At 36.6% G+C, this 10,158-nt stretch overlaps 1 pseudogene; it reads right to left on the minus strand.

Annotated features, from left to right (window-relative positions):
- Positions 1-5,726: 5,726 nt before the first annotated feature.
- LOC135217405 (hemocyanin subunit-like) lies at positions 5,727-9,577 on the minus strand (annotated as a pseudogene).
- Between the last annotated feature and the right edge of the window lie 581 nt (positions 9,578-10,158).

Raw genomic sequence — 10,158 nt, forward strand, 5'->3', positions numbered from 1 at the left:
AAATGGCGTCATACAGGCCACCGAAAATTTGTGTAATGCAAAGTATCTCATGGCGTTATATCCCTTCCTGAGGTGAAGGTCACAGAAACCTAAACTAGTAATTTTAATACTAAGTATAACAGGAAAACAAGCAATGAACCTAGATAAGATTAAGGAAACTTTTTTAATACTAGTTTACCATTATTCGGTTCTCTAGTATTCTAGCCGTCTTCTTAAAAACAACAAAGTGTTCGATGGCAACTCACTCTCTTTCATGAAGGCATTAAGCTATTTCGCAAGATAGTCACCAGCTTTCCAGAACATAATGCTGTGATCACCAGAGGTAATTTCAAGGCACGGTTTTGTGATCCTTCAGACTAGCAATTCTGACAAGTCATTCAAGATTTCCCTTCACTGATGAAACTCTTCAAAAGCAATGAAGAGTTCATTTCTCCTTTTGAAATGGCTACTCAGCATGCATGACTCCCCACTTGCGGGAGTGGAAATTAGCTGCTAGTGCTTAACTCATCTTCAACACTAAAAGTACAGCATTTCCGAAGCCTCCATAATATCAACTCAATTTTACTAAGGAAAAATTTCTTCTGACTTCTGGACAGTCCTTGCTCCGAATAAGCTGCCATCGGGAGAGCGTTGTGTCCAATTGTCCTTCAATCGGAGTAAGCTGCCATCGGGAGGGTGTTGCGTAAAATTGTCCTCAATCAGAGTAAGCTGCTGTCGTGAAGGTGTCGCGCCAAATTGTCCTCAATCCGAGTAAGCTGCCGTTGTGGGGGTATCGTGGTCATTGTCCTCAATCGGAGTAAACTGCCGTCGGGAGAGAGTAGCATCCAGTTGTCCTCAATCAGAGAAAGCTGCCGTTGTGAGAATGTTGCGTAAAATTGTCCTCAATCAGAGTAAGCTGCTGTTGGGAGGGTGTCGCGTCCAATTGTCCTCAATCGGATTAAGCTGTCGTCGGGAGAGCGTCATATAAAATTGTCCTCAATCGGAGTAAGCTGACGTCGGGAGAGCGTCGCGTCCAATTGTTCTCAATCAGAGTAAGCTGACGTCGGGAGAGCGTCGCGTCCAATTGTTCTCAATCGGAGTAAGCTGACGTCGGGAGAGCGTCGCATCCAATTGTTCTCAATCGGAGTAAGCTGACGTCGGGAGAGCGTCGCGTCCAATTGTCCACAAATAAATTAATTCAATTTTTTGTGTCACTGTCCTTTGAATTGCAACTGTTCTCCATGTAACCAAGTGCACAGTTTTCTATAGACATGCCATAAAAAAAATATACATACTATTTTTTTTCTCTGGGTAAATTTCATGAAAATATTACAGAGAAACGTTAATGACATCTCTATTGTACAGACAAAAACAGATATACTAGCCGAAGTGGAACGGGCAAGGAAAAAGTGAATTTCCCTTTTCCTATAAAACTGAATGTTATGTTTCAAAAGAAAATTCTTTACTTATGTTAAGTATTAAAGCATATTTGAAAAGTGCACAAAATATCAACAGAAAAACAGCAACACTGAGCAAAAAGCTTGGTCTTCCAATGAAAGACATTTTTCGAGGGTGTAGCACAATGAAGTAGAATTTGATATGATTCTTTTTACACTTGTCTGAATCATGAAACGTTCTCATTAGAATGTTTCAGATTAAAAGACTAAATTATTAATTCACTCAACTAGTCGCGTTAGTTTTCACAAAAGATAATGCTATGTTCTTTATCCCTCCCTCTCTATGTAATCATATACCTATGTGTATATATACATACATACATACACCACACGCACACACGCAAAATTATATATATATATTATATATATAATATATATTATATATATATATATATATATTTATATAATATATATATATATATATGCCTTAGAAAGTACGGAGCTGCAGCTCTAGGTACGTCTCATCAGTGGAACCATGGGAAAAGGCATCGAACTCAGGTACATTTGTTTTGCCGACGTTTCACGACTCATAGTCGCATCCTCAAGGCTATAATTATAGATATACACGCGAACATTAAAACCACGCAGTGCATAATTCATAAAAATTACCCAATATTTAAAAATTCAATGAACATCAGCATGTAGAACATTTAAAAATTTATGAATATCTTAAAACAGGAAAACATACTAAGCACTAAAATTATGTACAGTAAAATTGCATTAAAAAAATTTAAAAATTACATAAAAACATACACAAATTATATGTATGTAAAAAACATAAGTAAAAAATGAAAAATAAATAAATAACAATAAAACAGTAAGGATATTCTGTACCTTATCCTCGCAAAGGATGGGCAGTGACTGAGAGAATTTAAAAAAAACCAACAAGCACCCTAGGCAATGAACAACTGAGCAGAGGAAGATTGCGTATTTAAAGACGGAACTATCGTTTTTATCATAATGAATTCCAAGGTTTTTAAGTCGTTTTCATTTTGTATTTGGCCTATAATAGTAAAATCCTTATCACTAACATGTGTTTTACATGATATAAGAGTGGTTCCTGATATCTGACTGTTCAGGGTTTGTTAATCTGCTGCCCGTTCTAAAACTTAAGCCCCTGTGAGAATCTATTCTCACTTTTAGTAACGTCTTCATGCAACCCACATAAGTCCCGTGATCACATTTCGGGCATTTATATTTTTATACATTAGATTTTAGAAGAGGACTAAGGCGGTCTTTCGTTTTAAAAAGGGATCAGATAGGTAATGGATTTTTTTTTGAACGATTTTAAGGTTCAGTGCCGGGAATTCTTTTTGAATTATTGTCCAGTACTTTTTTTATGAAGAGGTCGTCATGAGAAAAAGGGAATCTAGCAAACATTTTCCATTTTGGTACTGGTACTGTCAAAACCGTTGGCACCTCTATGAATCGGGCATCAAGCATTTTCTTAAGTATTTTATACAAAACTTTGTCTGGGAAGCAGTTATTTTTAAGATATGGGGAAAGAAAGTTAATTTCTTCATTAATAGAAAACCAAGTAGACGTATGGGTGAAAGCCCTGTGTACGAGAGTTGAGATAGTATTGAGTTTAAAGCTATAAAAGCTAGAACTATAAAAGTTGATACCTAACCCCGCAAAAGCCTTTTTTCTAAAAACACCCGTGTAGAAGCCCTCTTCGTTCCTGGACAGTAGAACATCCAGAAAGGGAAGCTTGTTATTTTCTTCTTCATCGAGTGTAAATCTGATAATAGGGTGTAGGGCACTGACAAATTTCATCTATGGGTTAATACTATTTTTCATAATTAGTGAGACCGCAAGGTTCGACTTGCAGTAAAATCTAGGTGTTATTTCATTATATGGCACTAGCGGAGTGGTGTCTCTTTGCAGTCTATCACAATACAAAAACCTTCCTTACAAGAACTTATGAGCACCAAAATCATACACAAGGAATGCAATTACAACCATTTATTGATAGAAAATGCAGTCAGCTTTATCGTCCAATGAGAGGCAGAAAGATCTTTGCCCTCATGTAGGACACACCCCTTCAACCACGTGGAACAACACCGTAAACACGCGGACACGTCAACCATGAGACCTCTTTTCTGGGTAGACTCCATGAGAGCCTATAAATACTGAATTTCCATTGAAATGGTTCTCTATCTACTAAAAAATACATAGATAACAATTTTAATGCAAATTCAGTATTTATAGGAAACCTACCAACCATTTCCCTTATGTCGATTTTTATTCAGGCCACCATGTTAATATCAAAATATTAATTTTTTCTTCTGTGTTTTTACGAGCATTGTGCAATGTCAGTCCCCAATATTTGGATCAAGAACTCGAATACATAAGGGAAATAGTGAAAATTTATGTAATCCTTCACATATATTATATATTTGCTATGATAGAGCCCACAAAAAGTTTTATAGTGGAAGTAACATGGAAAAAGAAATTTCTAAAAACATTCTTAGATTGCCTTATTTTAGTGGTTTTGAAACCATAATATCATTGTTAAAATCTTTTAATATCAACCTCTTTTTTTCTATAATACCACTGAAGATGAATGTCAATAAAAAAATGGCCATAAGGATCGCAACAACATTATCTTTAAAATTCCATGTTTGGACCTCCCCACTTTTTGTATCGGCTAAAATTACAAGGATTTAGAAGTAAGAATTGAACAGCAAAGGTATTCTGTCAAAGTTGGGCAAACATCAAATGCAATAGTCATTCATATAAGTGAAATTCATTTAAGTGAAAAATCACACAGGATAAAATTGACAAGCAGTTCAGTAATTGCTACATCTAAGGATTCTTTTCATGAAATCTTTTAAAATATGTCATTATACAATTTACTTCCAATTGTAAGTTTAACCTTAGCTCTGGCTTGTATTATTTGGACACTTGTATAAGTAAAATGCTTATGAATAAAAATGAATTAATGTATTGAAATAAAAAAGCAAAATATAATTAAAGTGACCAGCAACGGCACTTTGGGGTAACAGGCAAGTTCAAGACATGTATGGTCATGGCAGAGGACGGAGTTTATTTGGGAAACAATTCAAGAACTGTTCGGAGACGGTCGTTCAAGGCTCAACCCGATACCTCGGAATCATCAAATTATAATATAAGTTTACATTTACATCATAATCTTGTATGTCTAATAAATCTGGGTTCGATATTATACCAGTTCGGTAACCAGCTCCTCGATGGAAATCTATTTACAACTTCAGAAAACTTCTTGTGCAAGTAAATTTGTATATTACACCAGAGGTAAAAGTCACTCTCATAGGAAATTTAGAAAGATTATACTTTAAATCTTGACATTTCAGTGGCATCGTAAATGTCCTGGCACAAAGCTATATTAACCAAAGTCATTGATTTTGGCGTTCAGTTTTTCTCATTTCTCAAGTGATTTTCAGTTGTAATTGAAGCAAGAACTTCTGTCCCTTTTTCCTGCCTGTCGCAATAGGTTTCAAAAATTTAGACTCCACCCTACTCCTTTTCTAATTTTTATCAATGCTGTACTTAAAAGGCCTTAAACAATCATTTGTTAATATTTCTACTCTTCTACAGATTATATTCCATTTTCTTCATAGGCCAACTTACCCTTCTGCTCTCGAACTCAGTTAATCTTGTGGAAGAAAATTGAAGTAGTATATCTGACGTCTACCATAGAGAATTTACTATGCAAAATGATATTCAGTGATCATTTCCCCTCTCTTAATGTCAATAGGATATATACCATCAGAATTAACTCGTACCTGCTATTCTTCCTAAGAACTGGTTTGCTGACGTTGGTATTTCAATGGCATCTTAAAGGTCCTGGTATGAATCGTTGTCAGCCAATCTCTTTGTTAAAGCTCTGAATTTTGATTTTTTTTTCAATGAGAACTTATCAATTGATAACAGAACTATGACGTCTGTTCATTTTCCTGCCTATAGTAGTGCCTTTCAGTAATATAACCTCCTTCCTTCTCCTCTTTCTGATTTTCATCAGTGGTGTCATTGAAGTGTCTAATTCCTTACTCACTATAGACTAACGTTTCTTTGCTTCTGAAGGTCACAAGCCTCGAGGGCTTTACAGCCCAAAGATCTGGAGTGAAAGTAACTAACTTAAAGATCAACCCCTGAAACAATTAGTGCATTGTATTCATTTCTAGAATCACTAATTATCTGCCTTTCTCTCTATTTCTTATATCATTTTCTAGACTCATTTTCCCATTTGGTTGTACCACCACTGAAGGAGAAAAGTTCATCGAAACAAGTCTGTGAATTAAAAAAGACTTATATAGCAATAAACTTTATTTGTATTGCATTGAGTACTACAATGATTATGTATAATTCTGATCAACCACGTGGAAAATTATTTTATAGCTTAATCATGATGGTGGATGTGTTCACCATGATGGTAAACCTTCACATGGGAGTGATGGAAGTTGGTGACTTGTTCGTAGATGCGTTCATCTTCGACGTGGCGGTCGAATGGAAAACCATGAGGCCTCTTGTCTGGGTAGACTCCCTTTTCACCGTAGTGTATGAAGTTATCCTTGGTATGGAGATCAGGCATTGCAGCATCAGCTTCACCATCAGTAACACAGACAAGGAGATCAAATTCCATGCCGTTTTGGTTACCCTTGGGCAGGAGGAAACGATTTGGCAGGGCAGTGGCACTTTCAAAGTCATGAAGATCCAGATCACCTCCACTTGACAGAGCAGCTTCAGTCTTCTCCATGAGTGTTTTGAAGCTGGGGATGTCATGCACAGTGACTGAAGAGTCAGTGGATTTACGGACTATGTTGTTGCTCCCAGGAGACACTGGTCAGAGTAAAAGTAATGAATTAGTTCATTGAAGGGATAGCCTTAGAAAAAGTATACTATAGACAATTAGTAGTCATTATTACCCTAAGCATAAAAAATGTTTAAATAAAAAAATTTACATTTAACTAAAATTTTCACACATACATGTATATACACTAGATATAAGAAAAATACTCACATTTTACCCAGAATTTGTCGAGCTCAATGGCTTGCCATCTGCCATCATCGAAGGAGAACTCTACACCGTTGTTATCTTTATGAGGCCAAGCAAATATTCTAATTGTTGCCAAAGTTTCAGATCCTTTGTCATTTTTAATTTCAATGTTGTATGAGAACTCTTTATGGTCTAGACGGGGCACATATGTATCAATGTCAACATCAGGTATCTCTTTAGTGTCATCTACAGCGTTGAGTAAACTGTACTCAAAATCTTCAAAGTAAGTTTCCAAAGTTCCATCAATGGCAACATTAGTAACATGTACTCCTTCGAAATTTAATTCATCAAAGGTGTAGCTAGGCAGGGAATCTTTGTGCTCTCTAAAGATGTTGTCCATATATTTATGAAGTCGGAAGAAACCAGGATCTCGAGTGGCGGTTTCAAAGTGTTCCATGACACCTGGTGGCATGTTATATTTTCCATGGGGATCTGTCTGACGACCAAGCATAATATGGGCAGTGTTGTGGAGAGCTCCATAATACTGGACATTGGGGCTGTACAAAGAAGACTCGATTACATCACCGAGAACATCAACGCCACGGTCATTCATGATATCAATGTGAGAACCATCTTCCTTGATAATATAGCCATGAGCAATGGCATCTCGGATACGGCTCTCAATGATGATCATGTCTCTAACACGTGCAACACCATCGACGTCCTCGAATTCAATGTCATCAGGACGAGAGGGGAAGGATCCACCATAATTGTAGGAGGTATGAGGAGCAAATCCATCGTGAATAGGTTTATCCCAATGCAGTTCCTCAACTGGCTCCATGTAGTTGGAAATTCTCTCTGCGTCAAAACGGACGGTAAGCTGGTTATGTACCCATTAGAAATTTTCTCCCTTGCGGTCAAGCTTATGAGAATAAGAATCCTTCCACCAGAATGGGAATTCCAAATGCCAGAAAACGTGGTGGGTATTCATGCCAATATCTTCTCCAAAGTAGGCAACACGTTGTTCCTTGTTCCTAGCTGCGTAGGCTTCTTGGATAACTTCGGTGCTGGTGAACATGTGAGGTGTGACTTCATAGAGTGGAGGAAGGACAACATGTTCGGCCAGTGGATGGTGGATGACAGCAGCATAAATGGCATACACGAATTCTCCCTCGTTCATTCGGTCACGGAAATAGGCAGCATTTTTGACAGCTGTTTCCCAGTCCTTGCAATGCATGAAGACATCGAAAAGCATAAGGGCCTCTTCACGGTGTCTATCATTGAAGAGAGAGAACCAGTGCTTCTGCTGAAGCAACCGGTGGTCCTTCAGTTCTTTCATGAGGCGGTGGACAGCTTCTCCATTATCTGAATAATGGGATTTGTCGGCCTCTGGATCGAAGGTCTTGGCAAAGTCTAGATGTTTCTCATCTCGGAGTTGTTCATTGACCTTCCACAGGAGATAGTTCACATCGTGTTGTTTCTGAGCGTTTGACACATCTGCAGAATGATAAACTCAGATCAAATAACATAAAAAAAAACTAATGTTAAGGACTTTTATTCGGCTGATGAAAGAAAATTGTCCATAATTTAAGGAATTCATTTAGGATTTACCTATTATAGCTGAAAGATTAATTTTTATATATAATTCCTTCTCATATCTCATACAACTACTTTTACCTGATTTGACAGCTATGTCGAATTCTGGCAAATATACACTCATGTTTCTTTTATTTGCTCTTACGGTATTTCGAATTTTCTTGCAGTGGGAAAGCATACAGCCATAATGGAAAGTTGAAAATTAGCTTATAGCTAAATGTGCACTTTTTACTGATTTTCATTTTTATTACACAAAGGGGTTCATCATCAGCTCCTTCGAACTCCACTTGCTCTTTCTTAATTTATATTTTTTCTTCATGTTATAGAATAGCCACAACCTCCCAATCCCGGCTGAAATTTATATTTGATCAAACCACCAAAAATGGTTTATGTGCACTGACTAATGATCGTGTTCTGAGCTTTGATTAATTTCACAACAACTTGTATATGTGAAATTATTTGTTGTTTCTACCTCTACTTTTATTGTGTGCTTTGCATCAATAGTAATCGCGCCATTCAAACTTGTGTTGTTTCTCAGCAAACATCCAAAACAAAACTTATTTCTGCAAGTCATCACCATAAACCTGTTCTGCTCAACTATTTACCCTAATGAACTGCTTGTTTCTATCACAGTCACTTCAGTGGCCTTTTCCATTACCTGACAGCCTTTGCAGTGTTATATTCATGTCAGGAAGTCAAACCTACACCCTCTGTTATTTTCTCCTCAAATGGCACTTGTGTCTTCATTTCGTATATCTTTTATTAGCAATAAAAATATGTTCATACTTTTTTATAATACCATTTTATGCAAATGTTGTTATTTGAATATTGTCTTTGATAGGATGCACATCTAACTCACGTTCCAATTATAATCCTACTGGTTATACTAACTAGTTACATTTGATATACTATACACGGATCTCCAATCATTCGTCTATTTATGTGGTTTCTGTGACAACAATGTTTTAGCCTGATGAGTAACTCATGAACAAACACCATTTACTCTCCTAATTTGGAACTTTATTATTTTTTTACGGCTCATCTCACAATGTTGTAAGCAAATTGTTTATTTATAATTGACAATAGTCAATAATTAATTTATTTTATTATATTTTATAATGATTTTTTAACTTCTTGGTTTACATCTTGGTCTTGTTACTTAAAAACAATATACTAAATGCTAGATCTCTAAAGAATAGTATGAGACTGAAAATACAACAAAAATATAGATGGTATCTTAAGTTCCCTAATTCGGCCAGGATGTAGAATGCAAGTAAGTGTTTTTATCTGATAATTGATATTACGCATGTCTGTTATTCATCAAATAATCATTATAATTAAAAACGTACATTCTGGTTGAAGAATGGAGAAGTCCCTCTGTAAAACGGAGAACAAACGTGCAACAAGAAAGAAGTCCACTACTATTTCTAAACAGAAAAGGAGCCAGTCACTTATTTACAAGAAACAACACTAGTTTCGGTCGAATTCCCGAATACTCACCAGCAGAAACAACTGAGACCAGGCCGGCGCCGGCCACAGCTAAGAGGAAGAGTGCTGCCGTCTTCATGGCGGGTGAGGACGATGAAGAATGCCGAAAGAGGCCCTTATATACCTCTAGATACGGGACCCCTGAGATTGACTTTTGAACTCACATGTGAGATTAACCATTTTATCAGTTGTTAGTGACGTCCTCCTCCCTCATCCCTATCTCACATTCTCGCTCACTTTGCCGTTTGCCGTAGATGCACTTGATGTTAACGGGGAAGATATCGGTCGTTCATCGTTGAAACTAACTTGTAAATTATTTACATTAGAGAGGTATTTCATATTCACTCTTAAAAAAAAATAATGGAATTATCGCCAAGAATAACACTTTAGTTTCTTACGAAAATAATACAATGTATATTTCGCTTCTTCTTCTGTGTTTTTGTAGATCTCAAAAAAGAAGAAGAAGAAAAAAAAATATATATATTATATTGTTACGATTTTATATTGCCTCGCCTCCTTGGAAATTCAAATTTCCTTTATTACCTAGATACGGCAGCCATCTTACTCCTAACATCAGCTGCCTTTAGGAGGGAAACTCAGCAGAGGGCATTTCCGGCAAGTAGAAGCAGGCAAATAAAATTCGTTAAGCATTAGGGACAT

The sequence above is a fragment of the Macrobrachium nipponense genome, chromosome 7 (genome assembly GCF_015104395.2).
Source record: "Macrobrachium nipponense isolate FS-2020 chromosome 7, ASM1510439v2, whole genome shotgun sequence".
NCBI lineage: Eukaryota > Metazoa > Arthropoda > Malacostraca > Decapoda > Palaemonidae > Macrobrachium > Macrobrachium nipponense.